This window comes from Triticum aestivum, chromosome 1A (genome assembly GCF_018294505.1).
Source record: "Triticum aestivum cultivar Chinese Spring chromosome 1A, IWGSC CS RefSeq v2.1, whole genome shotgun sequence".
In the NCBI taxonomy this organism is placed as follows: domain Eukaryota; kingdom Viridiplantae; phylum Streptophyta; class Magnoliopsida; order Poales; family Poaceae; genus Triticum; species Triticum aestivum.
Window position 1 is genome coordinate 304,740,311 of NC_057794.1, and position 24,433 is coordinate 304,764,743.

Sequence of the window (24,433 nt, forward strand, 5' to 3'; positions counted from 1 at the left end):
TTCCTAGGGATCGAGGAGTTCGCAATATTCTGGATAAAGAAGAACCGGTACGAGACGATCACGCATGACTTACTTTTAATCTGGGAGTACAAGATTCGAGATCAAGTGAAAATTAGGGTTGCATCTATGCGCCAGCGCACACAACCAGATGATCCACTAAAGCCGGATTAATTTCCGCTGCCGCTGCAAGTCAAAGTTTTGCGTCTAAAGTCAATCGACGCGAGGTACAAATCGCCGAGACCGATAGGAGTTTTCACGCTGAGACCAACGTACTGCAACAATTCACCATAACCGTTGGGGATCTCCGCTGCAGTTTAGCGGCCGAGTCCTATTACTATTGTGTCAGGCAACTGTGCGATCTGCCTTCATCAAATACAATTGGATATCATATTTGGAAGTGGAACGACTACAATGGTTTCATTAATTAGCGTGGAGGGACCCATACTGGAAAAAGCTACTTCTAAAAAATTAGCACAAGAGAGCAGATCAGTGGACGATTGAATCTGGTGGCCAAAGTTGATGCGACCCGGAAGCGGATTGGGACATGAGACTCGGTCTTCACCATCGAGCCGGCCTCGTTTCACTGACCTCCATCCGGCCGGATCACCCTTCCGCCGCAGGCGCACGGCCTCACCTCGCCACCTCCCATCCGAGTCACCGTTGCACCTCGCCTCCCCTGAGTCGCCGGCACCGACGAGCCTTCGCATGGCTCATATCAAACCATCATGTGAGAACACCAAGGTTTTTTTTCCAAAACAACAGCGATTTGAAAACAGATACAGTCTGCGGATTCGGTTTCCATCATCCGCTGGCTCGCCTCGCTGTTTCCTTCGCCGTGGCCCACCTCGCGCCGGCTGTACTGCGGCCGAGTTAGCACGGCTTCGCCCTGAGCCGCCTTGGCTTCGTCATGGCCGCGAGTCGCCAGCTGGCCTCAACCTGCCGCCTGGCCAGGTGGCCTCACTTCCGCCTCTACAGTGGTTTTACCAAGCCGCCTCCACAGGAGCTCACCCCCGTGGCCCTGTATCGCCGATCCACAGGCTAGCCACAGTTGTTGACCTGTGTCCTGAGCCGGCCCTGAGGCGCCACTGAGGCCCTGGCCTTGCCTCCGCTATTGATTCCTCCGCCGACCGGCCCGTGGGCAGCCGTCTACCTGAGCCTCCACTGCAGCCTCTCCCCATCGGCGTCGTCTCCACTATATCGACCCGCAGCCGCGCCTCAGAGCCACCTGCGTGTCGCCTCCGGATTGTGCCAACCACACCTCGACCGCCGCTGCTGCGGCCCCGCTCTTCCCGCGGCTTGCGTCGGCCGATGAGTGGCACCAACGCGTGGAGCTTCGGCAGCAGCTTTTGGAGCGCGTCCATGAGCCATGGCGGAGATAGCAGTGGGAGGCGAGAGCTGCGGGACGAGAATAATTGATGGGGATAGAGACGAAGATAAGTATGCCATGGAAATAGCGCTGGAAGGAGTGGTTCACACTGGAGCTAAGAAGATAAGGCTGCCAACGAGCGGGCTCCATGGACGCGTGTCATCTAGAGCCAGCGATTGTCAGGAGATAAAATCATCCGGTCAAAACAGAGAGTTTTTCCTTAAAAGAATACAAAAAGGGAGAGCCAATCTATCGATCCAAAAAAGGAAAAAGGAAAGGAGTCTGGCCATGCGAGTGCTAGGCGCTTGATCAGAAGAAACCCCCTGGAGTCACGCACAGATTGATGGCATCCAGTAAAAAATCACAAGCGTACGGCGTGAAGGAAGATCCGGATGTGGATTCAGAGCTGCTGCTCTGTGCAACGAGCCGCTTCCAAACTGCTGCACCTTCTGCTGTTGCACTCCCATTGCTGCGGCCTTGCCTCACCTCGAGTTGCTGGCCTTGGTGTTGAGCCGCCGTCGTCGAATAGTTCCGGCCTCACCTCCGATGTCATGCGCCTCTTCCGCCTATATGGATTGACTATCGTACAGGCGAATTAGGTGAAATCCATCTAAGACTATTTTTGAAACATATTGGTTTTTATCAAAGAACAATTATGTTGGTTGTATATTCTTATATGCAGGACAATTATTTCAAGGTGGCGTTATATCGCATATGATTGTCCTTGCCGTGCCGCTCAATAGAAAGCCTCTAAGTTACCGCCCTTGTGGACCAATCTATATCGGCACATCAGGGTCACACCCGCTCATGCAAGTTGTCCAATGGACGTGTGCAAGCCGCCACTATGTGGTTCGGTCTATATTATCAGCTGTCGTCTGCACCGTCTGCATGACCTATTTATTGAGTATAAATCCAATCACTGCTTGGGTAGCCCGGTTTTTCTTTCAACAAATTGGAGGCAAATTATCATATACTATCAACCGCCGTCTGCACTGGATGGCTCAATGAGCAGGCGCACAAGTCGCCGCTACTACAGTTTGGTTAAACTTCAAACAGCCAGTTGGAAGGAACCATTGGCCGAGTTACTGACATGGCTCATACGGGATCATTTATAATCTGCCGCAGTCCCCTCAACCTTCTATGGATTCACATCGTGCTATCAACACCAATGATATACAACTTATGTCGGTTTATATCACGGTCAAATATCGAGAATTTCAAGCCAACTCCTCGAGTCACCTTGAGACTCGGGGGCTACAATGGTATGACTCAGCAAATATTGCCAACAGTGAATTCAAGAACCTCAGGACAATGGAGGGAAAAATAACCCGGTCCCGGAGGCTACTACCATATTGATGAAAATTTAAAAGGACATCAGAAATATTCCGGCTCACAATGATGCTTCCGGTTTACAATCCGGTTCAAGGGAAATCCCGTCTCCAACAAAGCTCTGAAGCTCTCAAATCCAGTTTAAGAATTTCCGGTTCAAAAAGAATTAATCTCTCGCAAGTTCGAGTTTAAAGGCCGTCAGAAAATTTCCGGCTAAAACTGAAGTTTCTGGTTTAAAATCTGGTTCAAGGGAAAGATGTCTCCCACAAAGCTTTGAAGCTCTCAAAATCCGGTTTAACATCCGCTTCAAGAAGAAATATCTCTTGCAAAGTTCGAGTTCTCAGAAAAATCACTTGGGGGCTTAGTCGTATTAGAACCATAGCTACACCTCTTGATCGACATAAGGCCACCAGGTAAATCACTTGGGGGCTTGGTCGTATTCGAACCATAGCTACACCTCTTGATCGGTGTAAGGACACCAGGGAAATCACTTGGGGGCCAAAGAGGGTGTTGCAAAAGCACAACTCAAACATAGACACCCACTGAGCACAGCTCAAAATATTGCTCGGGGGCTCTTTGCTTCTCAAAGAATAAAGAGTCTACACCCTTGTAATAGGCTATCAAGCCAGGCTTGGAAGCCAGGTGTATTCACCTAAAACCCTGGATTATCCTGCCTTTTTAAGTAAGCCACTCCGTCCAGGCAATCCTGGTATGACCCGCCGAACGTTTGACAAGTCAATCTCATAGACCCTGAACTTGTCAAAGTTAAAACGACGATTAGTTAATGTGAGGTCCATCTTAAAAGACTTTGTAAAATGGTTTAACTCAGTGGCCTGGCAGCCCATGAAAAGCCTCGATTTGGGCCTGGCAGCCCATGAAAAGCCTCGCATATTCTTTTTATGCTTTTATTTGCCAAGTTTTTTCTTCTTTGATGAGGTTCATGTTATCTTATGATAAACTGGCGTTTATTGACCCGGCTTGGTTTTCAACTACAAGTTGTTAGTACATGATCAGTTATAATCCGGTGCTTATTGACCAGGTCTGGTTTCGATTACAAGTCGCCAATATTATATATGGATAATCCGGTGTTTATTACAACCCGGTACAGTTTTACTATAAACCGGCAAGACATGGGAGGAGTTATGAGTACTCAAAGTTTGGGTTATCACCCTTACTACAAAAAGTTGGTAAACCAACGATGTGTTTCAATGTCACAGGTATGATATATTTCATACTTGATTATTTTTAAGTGTAGCCTTGGTTATAAAACTGGGTTATATGTTGGGCATTATGACCCGTCCGGCGGTAAATCGCCAGGATACTTTAAACTTGTTGGATGCAGAAACAGGTTGAATAAAGCATGATTATAAATCACCAGCGTTTATTAACCAGGCCTGGCTTTCGACTATAAGTCGCCAGTATGATGATAAATTATCCAGTGTTTATTAACCCGGACTGGCTTGGGATTATAAGTCGCCAGTATATATTTGGATTGCGCCATTGGAATCATGCGTTCATAAATCATTGGATTATATTATTCAAATCTTCCAATAGCCAACATGGCGGGATTTTATTATGGTTATCAATAACCAGTATTATGATTAAGGTTTTCAAAGTCGCTTTAGCACAATGGCTATCATATTATCAATGTATATGATTTATTCTACAATTGAAGGAATAGTCCCGAGTTGCTGCAGGCTTACAACTCGGCACTTGGGGGCTACATTATTGAAGTTGAGATTACATCAAATATGCAAGTCTCATGTCGCCACAAGCATGCACCATGACACTTGGGGGCTACTGCAAAGTCATTTTTATTGGCCTTATTGAAGACCCGACTCATCACATCATAATGAGCCAACCCTTGGGGGCTACCAATTGCTCCTATCAATGATTCAAGCCCCATGGTGGAGTTATATCATATGATGTCACTTTCAATGAAGCATGATCATATTTATAAAGTCCCTGCTCGTTACTGCATAATGACCCGACCCTTGGGGGCTACACTGGTTGAAGTTTTTTGAGCATCAGGCAATTACAAGTCCCAGCTTGCTGCAAGCATGACAACCCGACACTTGGGGGCTACATAATATAGATATAAGGGAGAAAAAACTTCAAATTCTCAGTTTTGACCCGGCGTCAGCAACAATTATGACTCGACATCATATGTTATAACCCGACAATGATAAACCGGCAAGTTTTACATCTTCAAACCGGCTGAAGAATCAGATGAGTATTTCAAAACCAATATTTTTTAAAATCGGCGCTTTGGAAGCCGATTCAAGTGGATTATTTCTTACAATATTTCTCTACAAGAGACCAATGTCAACAAATTGACTCTGAAGCTGGCTTATTGACCCGGATTTTTTAGAAGAAATAAATGACAAGGAGTTAAGGATGATCAGGTGCCGGCTTACAAGAATTCTTAACTCGGAACACAATTTGTCAAATTTATTCTTATGTTTGTTTTACAGGATTAGTTTAACATGGATAAATCCAAATTAAACTAGGGGCTAATGTCGGGGATACACCCCGTGGTATGACCCGGCCGGAAATATGACCCGGCCGGACTTGGCGGTTTACTTGAGACCCGGTTTACACTTGGCGATTCACTAGCGACCTGCCCTGACCAAACGGTTTACAAGCAACCTGCGTGAACATTATGACTCACTGGTAACCTGGCAGGCGGGACAGACGGATGACAAGGCCCAAGGCCCAGAAGGCCGATTTATGTTAATGGTGGGCCGGTTTAAGAGGAAAGGCGTGAGAAATATTTACCTTACAAGGAGTTAAGACCCGATCTTGTGTCCGGTTTGTATTAGAAAGTAGACTAGTAATAATCCTAATAGGACTCCACATGTAACCCCCCCCCCCTCTAACTTATATAAGGAGGGGCAGGGCACCCCAAGAGGACAGATTTTTACAAGTTAGGTTTAGACAGACAACTCAATAGCTCTCGAGGGAGAGCTCCCTTGTAATCATGATCATCATCATCAATACCTATGAAGCAGGACGTAGGCTTTTACCTCCACCGTGGGGGGCTGAACCTGGGTTAAACCTCGCGTCTCTCGTTCCACTCAACCCCTCTCAAGCTACCACATAGATGCTTGGCCTCGCGACTAAGTCCTGACACTAAGGACATCTGCCATGACAATTCCACGACAGGAACTAATTTTAGTGATGAACTACTTTCCAATAAGGGAGCAGGTACAATTACCTCACCAAGTTCTACTTTCCTCCCACTCACTTCTTTCGAGAGAAACTCCTTCTCTAGAAAGGATCCATTCTTAACAATGAATATCTTGCCTTCGGATCTGTGATAGAAGGTGTACCCAACAGTCTCCTTTGGGGTATCCTATGAAGACACATTTCTTTGATTTGGGTTCGAGCTTATTAGGTTGAAGCTTTTTCACATAAGCATCGCAGCCCCAAACTTTAAGAAATGACACTTGGGTTTCTTTCCAAACCACAGTTCATAAGGTGTCGTCTCAATGATATTGATGGTGCCCTATTTAACGTGAATGCAGCTGTCTGTAAAGCATAAACCCAAAATGATAGCGGTAAATCAGTAAGAGACATCATAGATCGCACCATATCTAGTAAAGTACGATTACGATGTTCGGACACACCATCACGCTGTGGTGTTCCGGGTGGCGTGAGTTGCGAAACTATTCTGCATTGTTTCAAATGAAGACCAAACTCATAACTCAAATATTCTCCTCCACGATCAGATCATAGAAACTTTATTTTCTTGTTACGATGATTTTCCACTTCACTCTGAAATTCTTTGAACTTTTCAAATGTTTCAGACTTATGTTCCATTAAGTACATATACCCATATCTGCTCAAATCATCTGTGAAGGTGAGAAAATAACGATATCCGCCGCGAGCCTCAATGTTCATTGGACCACACACATTAGTATGTATGATTTCCAATAACTCTCTTGCTCGCTCCATTGTTCCGGAGAACGGAGTTTTAGTCATCTTGCCCATGAGGCATAGCTCGCAAGTACCAAGTGATTCATAATCAAGTGATTCCAGAAGTCCATCAGAATGGAGTTTCTTCATGCGCTTTACACCAATATGACCCAAACGGCAGTGCCACAAATAATTTGCACTATCATTATCAACTCAGCATCTTTTGCCTTCAATACTATGAACATGTGTATCACTACTATCAAGATTTAGTAAAAATAAACCTCTCATTAAGGGTGCATGACCATAAAAGATATTACTCATATAAATAGAACAACCATTATTCTCTGATTTAAATGAATAACCGTCTCACATCAAACAAGATCCAGATATAATGTTTATGCTCAACGCTGGCACCAAATAATAATTATTTAGGTCTAATACTAACCCCGAAGGTAGATGTAGAGATAGCGTGCCGACGGAGATCACATCGACTTTGGAACCATTTCCCACACGCATCATCACCTCGTCCTTAGCCAATATTCTCTTAATCCGTAGCCCCTGTTTTGAGTTGCAAATATTAGCAACTGAACCAGTATCAAATACCCAGGCGCTACTGCGAGCATTAGTAAGGTACACATCAATAACATGTATATCAAATATACCTTTCACTTTGCCATCCTTCTTTTCTGCCAAATACTTGGGGCAGTTTCGTTAGTGACCAGTCCCTTTGCAGTAGAAGCACTCAGTCTTAGGCTTAGGTCCAGACTTGGGCTTCTTCACTTGAGCAGAAACTTGCTTGCCGTTCTTATTGAAGTTCCCCTTCTTCCCTTTACCCTTTTTCTTGAAACTGGTGGTCTTGTTGACCATCAACACTTGATGCTCCTTCTTGATTTCTACCTCTACAGCCTTTAGCATTGCGAAGAGCTCGGGAATCGTCTTATCCATCCCTTTCATATTATAGTTCATCACGAAGCTCTTGTAGCTTGGTGGCAGTGATTGAAGAACTCTATCAATGACACTATCATTAGGAAGATTAACTCCCAGCTGAGTCAAGTGGTTGTGGTACCCAGACATTCTGAGTATATGTTCACTGACAAAACTATTCTCCTCCATTTGCATCTGTAGAACTTATTGGAGATTTCATATCTCTCAATCCGGGCATTTGCTTGAAATATTAACTTCAAATCCTGGAACATCTCATATGCTTCTTCACGTTCAAAACGTCGTTGAAGTCCCAGTTCTAAGCCGTAAAGCATGGCACACTGAACTATCAAGTAGTCATCATCTTTGCTTTGCCAGGTGTTCATAACATCTGGTGTTGCTCCTGCAGCGGGTTTGTCACCTAGAGGTGCTTTCAGGACGCAATTCTTCTGTGCAACAATGAGGATAATCCTCAAGTTACGGACCCAGTCCATGTAATTTCTACCATCATCTTTCAACTTAACTTTCTCTAGGAACGCATTAAAATTCAACGGAACAACAGCATAGGCCATCTATCTGCAACAACATGGACATGCAAAATACTATCAGGTACTAAGTTCATGATAAATTAAAGTTCAATTAATCATATTACTTAAGAACTCCCACTTAGATAGACATCCCTCTAATCATCTAAGTGATCACGTGATCCATATCAACTAAACCATGCTCGATCATCACGTGAGATGGAGTAGTTTTCAATGGTGAACATCACTATGTTGATCATATCTACTATATGATTCACGCTCGACCTTTCGGTCTCAGTGTTCCGAGTCCATATCTGCATATGCTAGGCTCGTCATGTTTAACCCGAGTATTCTGCGTGTGCAAAACTGGCTTGCACCCGTTGTATGTGAATGTAGAGCTTATCACACCCGATCATCACGTGGTGTCTCAGCACGATGAACTGTAGCAATGGTGCGTACTCAGGGAGAACACTTATACCTTAAAATTTAGTGAGAGATCATCTTATAATGCTACCGCCGAACTAAGCAAAATAAGATGCATAAAGGAGAAACATCACATGCAATCAATATAAGTGATATGATATGGCCATCATCATCTTGTGCCTTTGATCTCCATCTCCAAAGCACTTTCATGATCACCATCATCACCGGCTTGACACCTTGATCTCCATCGAAGCATCGTTGTCGTCTTACCCATTATTGCTTGTACGACTATCGCTACCACTTAGTGATAAAGTAAAGCAATTACATGGCGATTGCATTTCATACAATAAAGCAACAACCATATGGCTCCTACCAGTTGCCGATAACTCTGTTACAAAAACATGATCATCTCATGCAATAAAATTCAGCATCATGCCTTGACCATATCACATCACAACATGCCCTGCAAAAACAAGTTAGACGTCCTCTACTTTGTTGTTGCAAGTTTTACATGGCTGCTACCGACTGAGAAAGAACCGTTCTTACCTACGTATCAAAAACCACAACGCGGTATAGTGATTGCTTTTTGATCTTCAGAAAGAACCCTGTTCATTGAATCCGATTCAACTAAAGTTGGAGAAACTGACATCCACCAGCCACCTGTGTGCGAAGCACGTCGGTAGAACTAGTCTCGCGTAAGCATACGCGTACGCGTAATGTCGGTCTGAGCCGCTTCATCCAACAATACCGCTGAATCAAGAATCAACTAGTGACGGCAAGCAATATGTATATACCCACACCCACAACTCCTTTGTGTTCTACTTGTGCATATAACATCTATGCATAGACCTGGCTCGGATGCCACTATTGGGGAACACAATAATTTCAAAATTTTCCTACGCACACGCAAGATCCATCTAGGTGATGCATATCAACAAGAGGGAAGAGTGTTGTCCATGTACCCTCATATACCGTAAGCGGTAGCGTTATGACAACGCGTTTGATGTAGTCGTATGTCTTCACGATCCGACCGATCCTATCACCGAAGGTACATCACCTCCGCGATCTGCACACATTCAGCTCGGTGACGTCCTGCGAACTCTAGATCCAGCTGAGTGTCAAGGGAGAGTTTCGTCAGCACAACGGCGTGATGACGGTGATGATGAAGTTACCGACGCAGGGCTTCGCCTCAGCACTACAACAATATGACCGAGGTGGAAATCTGTGGAGGGGGCACCACACACGGCTAAGAGATCAACTTGTGTGTCTATGGGGTGCCCCCTCCCCCGTATATAAAGGAGTGGAGGAGGGGGAGGGCCGGCCCCTCTATGGCGCGCCCAAGGGGAGTCCTACTCCCACTGGGAGTAGGATTCCCCCCCTTCCCTAGTTGGATTAGGATAGGAAGGAGCCGGCCCCCCACCCAATTCAGATTGGGTTTGGGGGGGCTCCTAGGCTCCCTTATCCTCTCTCTCCCACTCCAATAAGGCCCATATACTTCCCGGGGGGTTCCGGTAACCTCCCGGTACTCCGGTATATGCCCAAACTCACCCGGAACCATTCTGATGTCCAAAAATAGGCTTCCAATATATCGATCTTTATGTCTTGACCATTCCGAGACTCCTCATCATGTCCGTGATCATATCCGCGACTCCGAACTACCTTCGGTACATCAAAACACATAAACTCATAATACTGATCGTCACCGAACATTAAGCGTGCGGACCCTACGGGTTCGAGAACTATGTAGACATGACCGAGACTCATCTCCGGTTAATAACCAATAGCAGAACCTGGATGCTCATATTGGTTCCTACATATTCCGCGAAGATCTTTATCAGTCAAACCGCATAACAACGTACGTTGTTCCCTTTGTCATCGGTATGTTACTTGCCCGAGATTCAATCGTCGGTATCTCAATACCTAGTTCAATCTCATTACCGGCAAGTCTGTTTACTCGTTCCATAATGCAACATCCTTTAAGTAGCTCATTAGTCACTTTGCTTGCAAGGCTTATAGTGATGTGCATTACCGAGAGGGCCCAGAGATACCTCTCCGATACACGGAGTGACAAATCCTAATCTCGATCTATGCCAACTCAACAAACACCATCGGAGACACCTGTAGAGCATCTTTATATTCACCCAGTTACGTTGTGATGTTTGATAGCACACTAAGTGTAGCTCTGGTATTCGGGAGTTGCATAATCTCAAAGTCATAGGAACATGTATAAGTTATATGGAGAAAGCAATAATAGTAAACTAAACAATCAAAGTGCTAAGCTAACAGATGGGTCAAGTCAATCACATCATTCTCTAATGATGTGATCCTGTTCATCAAACAAAAACTCTTTGTCCATGGCTAGGAAACTTAACCAACTTTGATTAAATAGCTAGTCGAGTAGAGGCATACTAGTGCCACTCTGTTTGTCTATGTATTCACACACGTACTAAGTTTCCGGTTAATACAATTCTAGCATGAATAATCATTTATCATGATATAAGGAAATATAAATAACAACTTTATTATTGCCTCTAGGGCATATTTTCATCAGAAGCGTCGTGATTAAACATCAATCCACGTCCCTCACATCACACCCGTGCACCTGTAGCTGGATTGGATTTATATGCGCTAAATGCCTAGAAAATGCACATAATCCCCTAAATATGGTAAATGAGCCCAGAAAAATGCCCAATTTGAACATGGTGATTTGCAGGGTGTATGTTCGTCGTAGAAAAAAACTCCAGGGCAAAGAATGAAGAAAATTTGGATTCCCCTTCAATCTTGGTGATTTCCCTCTCGAAAGCATGGAACTTCCTCGGTGATGGTTCGATTTATGAAGGGCGTGCATGACGACATAAGCCAAACCTTCTCAAATTTTTACCATGGCATGGTGAGGTCATACCATGGTACACCATGCCAGGCGTCATGTTTTTCAAGCATTTATTTCATTTTTTCTATAGTTGAAAACCCAATAAAAAATGTTTGTGGTTGACTATTGCCACACATTTCATCGAAATATCTGTCCCTTCCTTGTAAAAGGCATGAGAATTTACTAAATGGCACGAGCATGGTTTTCCAGGCCGTTCTTGTGCACCCTTTCATGCACCGATTGTTTGAACTTGAATTATGTGCATTAATGCCTATGAAATGCACATAATCCCCTAAATATGGAAAATAAACCGAAAAAGTGCCAAATTTGAACACGGTGATTTGCAGGTTGTATGTTCATCATAGGAAAAAACTCATGGACAAAGGACAAAAAAAATTTGGATCCCCCTTCAATCTTGGTGATTTCCCCCTTGAAACCATGAAACTTCCTCAATGATGGTTCGATTTATGAAAGGCGTGCATCACGACATAAGGAAAACATTCTCCAATTTTTACCAGGGCATGGTGAGGCCATACCATGGCACCACGCCAGGCATCATGTTTTCCAACCATGTGTTTCATTTTTTGTATAGTTGTTAACCCAATAAACGACGCATTTATGGTTGACTATTGCAACACATTTCCTTGAAATATTTGCCCATTCCTTGTAAAAGGCATGAGAATGTACTAAATAACACGAGCATGGTTTTCTAGACCGTTCTTGTGCATCTTTTCATGCACCGATTGTTCAAATTTGAATTATGTCCATTAATGCCTAGAAAATGCACATAATACCATAAATATGATAAATGAGCCCGGAAAAATGTCAAATTTGAACACGTTGTATTTGAGGCCGTATGTTGATCGTTGGAAAAAAAATTGAATGACAAACTAGGACGGAAATTTGGATTCCCCTTCAATCTTGGGGATTTCCCTCTCGAAAGCATGCAACTTCCTCGGTGATGGTTCGATTTATGAAGGGCGTGCATGACTACATAAGCCAAACCTTCTCAAATTTTTACCAGGGCATGGTGAGTTCATACCATGGCACCATGCCAGGCTTCATGTTTTTCAAGCATTTATTTCATTTTTTTCTATAGTTGAAAACCCGACAAACAAACATTTGTGGTTGACTATCGCCACACATTTCATCGAAATATTTGTACATTCCTTGTAAAAGGCATGAGAATTTACTAAATGGCACGAGCATGGTTTTCCAGGCCATTCTTGTGCACCCTTTCCAGCACCGATTGTTTGAACTTGAATTATGTGCATTAATGCCTAGGAAATGCACATAATCCCCTAAATATGGCAAATGAACCCGGAAAAGTGCCAAATTTGAACACGGTGATTTGCAGGTTGTATGTTCATCATAGAAAAAACTCGTGGATAAAGGACAAAGGAAATTTGGATCCCCCTTCAATCTTAGTGATTTTGTAACATCCCAAATTTTCAATTTGGAATGTTATACATTAGGTCATCATTGCATATCATATTTTATTGCATTTTGGCTTGATCCTAGAAATTCCACACAACTCAAGGACCCACGGAGAGAGTTAGGGATTTCATTATTTTCATATTCGAGTTTTTCTCGAATTTTGAAAAAAGGGATCGTTTGATTTTAATTATTTTCTCTTGAATATTTATTTTATAAAAATAAAAGAGAGAGGATAAAATGACTTCCTCAAAAGTAAAGAAATATCGGAGATTTAATGTTAAAATCAAATAAGAATTTTATTCGGAGTTTTATCGCTATTTTATTTGAATTAGGAAAAATATGCGTTTTTCAAAATTGCATTTTAGGCCCCAAATAAATGTTCACTTTGTCCGGCCTATTTTTAGAGGACGGGGAAAAATTTATTTCGGGATTTTTGGAGTCCGTTTAGTACTCTTTTCCTTTCTTTTTCTGCACGTCAAAATTATTTAAAAAAAAAGAGGAAACCGACTCCGGGCCGTACCCGAGCGGGACTCCGCCCGGGGGGCTTTATAAGCTGCAGCCCCGAGCTGCCCCAAGGCCCAGCCGCCGCCGAAGCCCACCAGCCCCGCCACCCAAACCCTAACCCGCCGCTACGCGCCGCCGCCGCAGTTGCCGCCCTGCCGCCGCCGCCACCCGCCGCCGCCCCGCGCCGCCGCACCGGAGCTGCACCGCCGCCGCCGCCGCCATCTCGCCGGATCCGCCGGAGGTAGTCGCCCCCGTCCTCGGTTTTCGCGAGAAAATCGATCATTTTTTCGAAACCCTAGATCCTAGTTTCAGTTCGGTTTTTTTTCGGTTTAGTTATTTAGCGGACGTTCGTACGTACGTTTGTTTAACGAACGGTTTTCACCGTTTAGCCGCAGACAGCGAATGTTTGTTCGTTAACCTATTTGTCAGTTTTTCTTTTTCTCGGATTTTTCGTGATTATTTCCGATCGCGGTTTCTGACCCGATTTTCGTTTTAGTTTATCTTTTCACTCATTTATCGAAATCAGACGATTCAAGTGCCTAGAGTTTCGTCTCGAAGCCCTATTTCTGTTTAACCAACTTAAACAAGTTTTTGCTACTATAAAATTTGACTTTAGACCAGATTAGTGAATGAAGCTTGTTTCTTTCGCCGTTTGAGTTTTGTTGCTTTGTTTGATTTGATTCTTTTTGCAAACCGGAGTTCTTTAGTTGAACTTTCTGGTTAGATCTCTTATTGGAGTTTTACCCGTGCCCTTGCTTGATTGCTTATTGTATGCTTGTTTGTTTGCGATAGAGTACCCAGAGTGTGAAGCATGCTACTACGAGTCTCTAGGTTTCGCGGATCATCAACAAGGCAAGTAACACTTTGATCATACCTCTTTACTACCCAGTTTTATTGCATTAGATCACCCCTCAAACAATTGCATGGTTAGGATCAGAATTAAATTGTGGGTTGGGAAGTAGTTGAGGTAGTACATATTCACTTGTTTATTATCAAACCTTTGGGAGTTACTTCTACGTTACTTATATTGCTATGCTATGCTCGTAGACGTGGATTGGGTTTGAGCGTTTTCATGACAAATATGAGTATTGTTAATTAATGGTTAACTTAAGGTGGCAACTTTAATACACATCTAGGTGGATTGAGGCACCTGGGGAAATCCAGTGATTGCCTGTATTTTTGGAAATCCCGGGGTACCATGTGATTCTCCTATGGACTACCACCCAGGCTCAAAGGGATCATGAGATTATTCATGCTGGAAACTTCTGCGTGCAGCCACAAGCCACTATGGGCTCTGGCATAGTTGATTAAGTCGTGTGAACTCTTACAGTGGTAGACTAGCAGATGTAGGGGATGTAGGTGGTACTGTCTACCCATCGTAAGGTGCTAATGCTTCTGAAAGGCTGTGTCTCGGTCATCCATTTCTCAAACACCTTGTAGTGCGAGAAATCCAACGGAGGAGATCGAGTCTTGTGGGGAAAGTGCGCAAACCTCTGCAGAGTGTACAAACTAATCATGGTTAGCCGTGTCTCCGGTTATGGACATCTTGAGTATCTAGTTCATGGATTTTCATGTGGATCTCAACACTCTTAATTATAAAATTTGATTGGGTTATTGTTAATTACTTTCATTTGGGATTGAGATGGGGTTTACCATTCTCAATGTTTAATAACCACCATGATAGTTAAATAAAAGATATTCCTTTGCTGTAGGAAAAAAATGGCTTTTCGCAGAACTTATTAACCATACAGCCTCCACGAGCCATATATGCATGTAGTGATAGCCTTATTCTATTCATTACTCTCTTGTGTTACATTGCCAGCATATTCCATGTGCTGACCCATTTTCGGGCTGCAACATATCATGTTGCAGACTTCTCAGACGACGAGTAAGGAGCCTTAGGTCGTGGTCTTTCACTCAGTGATGCCGTTGGAGTTGATGGACTCACTTTATCTTCCAAGCCTTCTGCTGTTATCGTTTTAGATGGCCTTAAGCCATATTTATTGTAATAAGTTCTCTTTTGAGACATTCGATGTAATAAGTGTGTGATTGCTACTCTGTTATAAATCCTTCAAGTACTGTGTGTGTCAACATTACCGATCCAGGGCACTGATGCACAGAGATCAGACTGTCTGAGGTCTGGTCGCTACAGATTTCCCCCTTGAAACCATGAAACTTCCTCGGTGATGGTTCGATTTATGAAAGGCGTGCATGATGACATTTTTACCAGGGCACGGTGAGGCCATACCATGGCACCACACCAGGCGTCATGTTTTCCAAGCATGTATTCCATTTTTGTGTTGTTAACGCAATAAGCGACACATTTATGGTTGACTATTTCCACACATTTCCTTGAAATATCTGCCCATTCCTTGTAAAAGGCATGCGAATGTACTAAATAACACGAGCATGGTTTTCCAGGTCGTTCTTGTGCACCTTTTCATGCACCGATTGTTCAAATTTGAATTATGTGCATAATTACTGCCTAGAAAATGCACATAATCCCCTATATATATGGTAAATGAGTTCGGAAAAATGTCAAATTTGAACACGTTGCATTTGAGGCGGTATGTTGATCGTTGGAAAAAAACTGAATGACAAACTAGGACAGAAATTTGGATTCCCCTTCAATCTTGGTGATTTCCCTCTCTAAAGCATTAAACTTCCTCAGTGATGGTTCGATTTATGAAGGGCGTGCATGATGATATAAATCAAACCTGCTCATATTTTAACCAGGGCACGGTGAGGCCATACCATGGCACCATGCCAGGCGTCAGGTTTTTCAAGCACATATTTTCATTGTTCTATAGTTGATAACCCATTAAACGACGCGTTTGTGGTTGACTATTGCCACACATTCCATTGAAATCCCTGCCAATTCCTTGTAAAAGGCTTGAGAAATTACTAAATACCACAATTATGGGTTTTCCAGACCATTCTTGTGCACCTTTTCAAGCACCAATTGTTTGAATTTGAACTATGTACATTAATGCCTACAAAATGCACATAATCCCCTAAATATTGTAAATGAACCCAGAAAAGTGTCAAATTTGAACACGGTGATTAGCAAGTTTATGTTCATCGTAGAAAAAAACTCATGGATGAAGGACAAAGGAAATTTGGATTCCCATTCAATCTCGGTGATTTACTATCGCACAAGATTCATCTCCATCGCCTCTGCGAACCGTGTGTGTTCACTCACACATGCAAAAGGAAAAAGAAAACCCTCGCCCACTTCGTCCCCACTCACTTGCTGCGGACTCCTCCGCAACTCTGCACCCTAAGCTCGACGGCTATTGGCGGCGAGCGTAGGTCGCGCTGCAAACGGCATGGGATTTTGCCCCTAGGGATTTCCACCGCCTATCTGCACCGACATTCTAGACTCTGGTCGACTAGGGTTTCCTGCGGATTGGGCCGGGAATTTTTCTCATGGAGAAGGTAATGAACTTAGTGAAATATTCACTCATTTATTATTGCAGTCCATCCGTCGTTGTTAATCAACCGGTGGAAATCACCGTGGAATCATTTTTGTTCTAGCTGGTTCGTGGGTGTTCATTCATGTGTCCATAGTGCGAGCAGAAATCGGGCAATTGTGGTCGTGGCCAGTCGGAAACGAAGTTCTATCTCACCATTCCGGATGACTTCAGGGAGCGCTCGGTATGTTCAGTCTCAACCTACCACAGTCGGCATGGCCTTAATGTGTGAACATATACCGTCTGTTGCTATATTATCTATATATTTGCATCAAATCTTTGTTACATTATCTATTTTTAATTCTATATTTTTCTACTTTGCTTTCATCTATATATTGATTTGTTCTATCAGTTACTCCCATATTTGTATCTGGCTATGTTATTTCAATATATCTAATTTATGATCCTAATTTTCATTTCAAGCAGTACATCCCTTGCTTTGCAAGAACAGGAGTAGAAGGAAATCTTGGGCTTTACTTTGTTGATGACTCCTAGGATGTCATATTGACAACGCAACATGAATTTACAATGATGGTTAGCGTAAAACTTGATAAATATGGTCACTCCTATTTTAATGCGGACCTTTGGAGATAAATGTCTAAGTGTTATGAACTGAAAGCTGGCAATAAAATTCTAGTGCGTGCACCACAACCTAGTCTAATTAACATGGATGTTTACTTCCCGAACATCGTCAGCCAATCAAAGTCTGATCAAGGTTAGTGTCCTTTCAACTTTCTCCATGCTGTCATATTACTTAGCAAAATCGGGGTATTTGTTCTGACTAATTGATCACTATTTAAGCAACCAATTGTGATATCATATTCTGACTCCGTTCCTAGGCAGTAACAAACTCTATTTACCAATTTATGCACACTATATATTCTTCTGCCATCTTCTGAATAAATAATACCTTTCCACCTTTTAAGAAGGATATGTTGGATGCATAGTGCAGGATCTGTATGTTACTAAGCGTACCAAAATTCACTGGAAGGACTTGAAGCATGTCATGAACTTTATTGACAATCTGACAGAGATAGCACAACATATGAATGCTGGATTTTGGATGGGATTAATTAGACCTATGGTGGACACACTGAACAAGACCAATTGTGTGCATAAAACGATGGTAAAAAGTCTTATTTTAATGTGGATGCTCATAAACTATATATATCTTCAACGATATGTTACAATTGGTTTTTATTCTACACGTCAACAGAAATTTCCCGCTATAGCAGTTCCTGGATCAATTTCTTGGTGTGGTCGAATTACACTTGTGCCTGCTAATAACGCCAAAGTGATTGCAAGGTACTACATTTCTCGCAGAAATGGAACCATTCAAATTAACAAGTTCCCGCTTCTCATGGCAATGCATCCATATTGGAAAATTGGAGACACTGTTCTACTCATCAAGGCACATGAGGGCTCTTCCTTTTCATTGACGAGATGCCGAGTCACCGTTATCAAGCTGCTTCTAGTGGATAGTTGTGGTTGTTGGCCACCAGTCTCTTAAAATGTGCTAGCTATTACTATATATGTTAAGTATGTATATATGGACCATATGGTTGTTGGCCCTTAGCCTCTTAAAATGTGATAGTTGTTACTATGTTAAGTATGTAGATATGGACCATATGGTTGTCAAAACTGTGTGACGAAGATCCTCCTTTTGTCGAATAGTGTAACTACTATATATATATGTTAATCAAATGTTGTTACCCAAGTTCATAGATTTTCATGGAATTTATTAGTATCGTACACACTTCATTGAGTTTAAGCGTGTGCCCGATGTCCAGAAGGCATTTGCATATTAACTGTCCACATTGCAAATTCACACACATGTTAACATAAGGAAACGTATGTGTAACATACTAATCATCGCATACGAGTACTCGCCGACGCATCGTGTGCGATACTCATAGCCACCGCAAGCAACTAGTTTGCATTATTCAAAGTTTTTTGTGCACATAGAATCGCACACGAACTAACTGTATTGACCGTCCGTGTTGTAATTTCTCATCGCAAACAGTTCATCCGAGTCGGTTGTTTGCCACGTATCACACACATCATGTTTACATGACTCGTTTGTGTTCTTTTGGCTCATCGCAAACAGTTCATCCATGTGAACTGTATGCCGCATATCACACACATCTTGTTAAGTTGAACCGTTTCTGTTGTGTTCCCTAATCAAAAACAGTTCGTCCGAGTGAACCGTATGCCGTATATCGCACACACATTGATATGGCTGCCCGTTTCTATTGTTCTACCTCATCGCAAACAGTTCGAATGGATTAACCGTGTGTCCTACATTGCACACATGGCTGCCCCACTACTAGGGAAAACCTTATACACAGAATCTTAGCAGCAGCGCGGTACAAAAAGAGGCGCTATTGCTAACTTTCAGTAGCACGGGTTCAGAACACGCACTACTGCTACTCAGTTAGCAGTAGCGTGGCCTAGCCGAACAACACTGCTACTAAAAGCGACTGACAGTACCCACCAACCTAGGTTTAGCAACAGCGCGCTTCTGCCACCCACGCTACTACTAAAGTAATAGCAGTAGCGCGCTTTTTTTCTCATCGCTACTGCTAATTTTGAAACTGGCCACATGGCCGGCCCAGCTTAGCAGTAGTGCGTGCCCAGGAAGCACACTGCTGCTAGAGTAATAGCAGTAGCGCACTTAACAGCCCGTGCTACTACTAAGGCGCGACATAATGCCATCTTTTCCCTCCCCTCTCCCCTCCCCATCTCCTCTCTTCCTCACTTTCCCCTACCTCCCCCTCCCCCCCCTCACTTTGCTTCTTCCTTAATACTTCTCCCCCCATTACTCTCCCTCTTCTACCTACCTTTCTCTCTCTTTGTTACTCCTAACTAACTACACCACCTCCATTAATGCATCTCCTTTCTCCTTTTTCTCCCCCTCCACTAGTTGAAGTTGTCTCCTCCCAAATTAGCTAGCTAGGTAGATGTAGCATTTAGTGAAGTGAACTATGTGCCCCCTAACTAGATCTAGCTTTGTCAAGAAGAGCGTTGTCCACTTTTGATCTCCCTACTACATCATCATCTCACCATGTGCTCAATCGATCTCGAGATAGAGGTGTGATTAAAAATTCATGCTTTTGCAAGAATGGAAATATGTGTATGCGTGTGCGATATGATGGCAATTGTGTGTGTGGCATGAGTTGATACCGAATTGTGCTTGTGAGTTGCCTATGTTTTGCCGAAATGTCGATTTATTTCCGTTTCGGCGAATTCCGGGCAAACTCTCTAGATCTATATGTCATATTTTTAGGGAAGGTCATGCCAAATTTTTGTATGAATTTGATGCATGCATGCATTTTTATAATCAATTTGTTTATTATTACCGTGCAGGCGTTCATGATGGTCAGTGGAACGATGGTGGACAGGTGGTTGCGGTCGATGATGCAGGACATGAAAGAAAATAACCTGACAGAGATTTTATGTCCGTGTCGAAGATGCAAAGGAATAGTTTGGCTCGACCCCTATGACGAAGGTCGTGTCGAAGCGCACCTGCTCATGACTGGTTTCATGGATGGCTATACTTGGTGGATAATTTAAGATGAGTATGATGATGTTGAGGACGCTGACGGGGTAGGCAATGATGACATGGGGCAAGACGAAGAGATGATTGATAATGGCGGCAGGGAAGAGGCCGTACATGGCGGCGGAGAAGGGGCCGGACATGGTGGCGGAGAGAATGTGGACTCCATGCCGTAGAGTTTGTTGGTACTAAGTTCAATCGTGCGGGACCCTCATGTTCAAGCACTGCTTCACAAGGAGACGAGTACTAAGAGAGCTGCTTCTAGAGAGGAGGCTAAGCTGCAGCAACTCGTGGTAGACTTGAACACTCCATTGTATGATGGATGCAATCCTGAGGTGACCCACTTGAGTTTCACGCTCCAACTCCTGAAGACGAAGGCTAAAAACAAATGGACCGACACTAGCCTCGATGAGCATCTCAAGTACCTAAAGGATGTTCTTCCCGCGGGGAATCTATGTCCTACTACTGTGGATGAGGCCAAGAAGATCGTGTGCCCTCTTGATCTGCCGCATGTTAGATACCATGCATGCATCAATGATTGCATAATTTATTGGAAGGAGCACGTAGAAAAAACAAGCTGTCCGGTGTGCAATGCTTCTCGATACAAGAAGGCCGGCAAGAAATGTCCCCAGAAAGTTGCATGGTACTTACTGATCACTCCTCATCTCTAGCGGTATTTCGTAGATCCCAAGGAAGCAGAGCTCATGCATTGGTACGTGGAGAGGAAGAAGCCCGATGATGGAGATGATCCGAAGCTGAGACACGTCAAGGATGGAAGCTAGTGGAGAGCGTTGAACGACTTCTATTGGTATTTCGAATGTGATGCAAGGAACATCATGCTTGGCGTGTGTACCGATGGCATGAATCCCTTTGGCAACCAGAACACCAAGCATAGCACATAGCCCGTGTTTGTATGGATGTACAACCTCCCCCCATGGAAATGCATGAAGTCAAAGTACATTCACATGAGCATACTGATTCAAGGGCCGAAACAACCAGGAAATAATATTAATCTATATCTGGGGCTACTTCAAGAGGAGTTAGACACGTTATGGAAAACACCGGTGTAAGGGCATATTTATCCCTTAGTTGTTTTGGTGATTGATGACAATGCTTTTGCGGACTAATCGGGTGCATTGAGTATTTCAGACATTTCATCACTAGGCACAAGACATTTTGGTGCCGCTCGAAGACTATTGAAGACGACGTTTCTCTACATTTCATTTTGGTGGATTTGAGTCATAGGAAAGCCATACTATTAAGAGGGGGTCCACTTTGGAAAGGTTTGGGTGGAATCATCACGTACACATCTTCTCCTTTGCACCGCCTTTCCTTTGGCATTTTGGAGCATCCTCCATTTTTTCTCGTCTGTGCAAATTGTTGTGTTGGCTGAGCTTGGGCATGCGGTACTACTGCTCCTAGGAGCGGTAGTACAGCATGCCCTTGTGGTAGTACCGGGCCCAGGCACGGTAGTACCGCAAGCGCCCACGGTAGTACCACTCCTTTGGAGCTGTAGTACTGTGGCCCCAGGCCGGGCGCTGCTGTGGCTGTAGTAGTAGGAGCGGATGTAGTTTTTTTACATCTGCACCCTATGCGGTAGTACCACGCCCAGTGTGCGGTAGTACCGTGCGTTTTGTTCTGGCTCAGCAGCCTGCGCGGCAGTAGGAGTGGATGTAATTTTTTACATCCGCACCCCGCGCGGTAGTGCCGCCCTTGGCTCAAGGTGCTACCGTGTCGGATTTTTGCATTGACTCCAACACAGCGGAAATTGCCATGGATGTATTTTTATATGTCCGTGCCTTCTCAAAATCTGGAACATCCCTACCTTGCGGTAGTACCGCAAGGGGGAGTGGTAGTACCGCGCAAGCGGTTCTACCGCCCTCTGCTTCAGTGCATTTGGGCTGTCCTGGTTTGTGTTGCTCGGGCGGTAGTACCGCGGGGCCCTACGGTAGTACCACATGCCCCTGCGGTAGTACCACGGACCTGGCGCGGTAGCACTGTGCTATGCAGGCTGGGTTGGTGGATAACGGTTGGATTTGTTCTTCCAGTATAAAAGGGTTGTCTTCTTCTCCGAGTTGACTATCTCTTCTGTCCCCAAGCTCCATTGTTTCCCCAAGCTCCATTTTCGCCCGATATCTCTCCCTAGCCAATCAAACTTGTTGATTTTCTAGGGATTTCTTGAGAAGGCCCCGATCTACACTTCCACCAAGAGAAATTTGATTGCCCCCACTAATCCCTTGCGGATCTTGTTACTCTTGAGTGTTTGAGCACCCTAGATGGTTGAGGTCACCGCGAAGCCATATTCCATTGTGGTGAAGCTTCATGGTGTCGTTGGGAGCCTCCAATTTAGTTGTGGAGATTGCCCCAACCTTGTTTGTAAAGGTCCGGTCGCCGCCTCCAAGGGCACCAATAGTGGAATCACGGCATCTCGCATTGTGTGAGGGCGTGAGGAGAATACGGTGGCCCTAGTGGATTCTTGGGGAGCATTATTCCTCCACACCGCTCCAACGGAGACGTACTTCCCTTCAAAAGGAAGGAACTTCGGTAACACATCCTCGTCTTCACCAGCTCCACTCTTGGTTATCTCGTGCCTTTACTTGTGCAAGCTTATTTGTGTTATATCCCTTGCTTGCTTGTGTACTTGTTCTTGTTGCATCATATAGGTTGCTCACCTAGTTGCATATCTAGAGAACCTACTTTGATGCAAAGTTTACTAATTCTTAGAAGGGCTTAAACTATCTAACTCATCGTTGAAAGTGGGTGATCCCACTAACAAGGTGACGGATGCTAACTCTGACAAGGGGGAAGCTACTAGTGAAGAGGCTCCTTCTTCTAGTGGTAAAATTGGCAACAACATCTTTGCCTATGCGGAACCTCCGCTTACTTATGGTGGAATGATTCCTTCCACTCAATTGAATCATGCCGGTCCTTCCCCTAAGATTGTGAAAAATGAGGACTTTGATTCTTGGGTTTATTGCTTTAAGCGTCATTTGAATCATGTTAATACTAACCTTTGGAGAATCATTGAAGAAGGTTTTTATCCGCATGACTGAAGCAACTTTACCCTTAGAGAAGCCGCGGATAATCAATTCAATGAGAATGCTATCTTCATCATCCAAGATGCAATTCCACCCGAAGATCTTGCTCATCTCCGACCCTTCACCATGGCCAAGGATGCATGGCACCATGTTGTTTTCCTCTACAAGGGAAGCGCAAGCATTCAACGCTCCAACTATGAAGTGGTGCAAGATGAAGCCGATGAGTTTGCTATGAAAGAAGATGAAGAACCTCATGAGCTTTATTGGAGATTAACCAAACTCGCGGTCTCACTCCTAGATCATGGGAGCAAGGATACGGATGACAATTGGATCAAGCACAAATTCCTCAAGGCCATGATGCCTTATTAGAAGGCAATGTCCTCTATCATTCATCAAAGTCCGGACTTCCACACCTTGTCCTCAAGTGAAGTGTTGGATGAATTTGTGGCTATGAGCATCTTGGACAAGACCACCAACAATGCAGTGTTACGTTCTCAAAGAGCAAAGAAGCCCAACCTTGCATTGAAGGCCAAGGTTAGTGTGGAAGAAGAGGACGAAGAGGAAGAAGAGGAGAGCAACCCCAAAGATACAAAGTATGCCTATCATGAACACATGGCTCTTGCTTCAAGGCAATTTTGGAGCAAGAAGAACACAAGGCCCAACTTCAACAAAAACCACTCAAGTGGCGCGAAGGTCAAGCAACGAGTGAGGACATGCTATAATTGTGGCAGTGTGAGCCACTTTGTTGCGGAATGTCCTTATGAGAAGAGGGAAGACAATGGTGACAAGATCATCTGAAAGGACAAGGCTAAGTCTTTCCCCAACAAGAGCAACTTCACCAAGAAGACTCCTCCCAAGGGGTTGGTGGCACAAGAAGAGTAAAATGAGGATGATGTTGATGAAGACGACGAGCTGGTTGCCATGGCCTTCGTTGCCATTGCGACAACTCCACAGGTGTCTCTCTTCGACTCACCCAATGAGAACATCACCGCCAAGTGCCTCATGGCTAAAGCCACCAACAAGGTAACCCCCAACATAAAAACTACCATCATTAATAATCCTTCTTTGATGGATT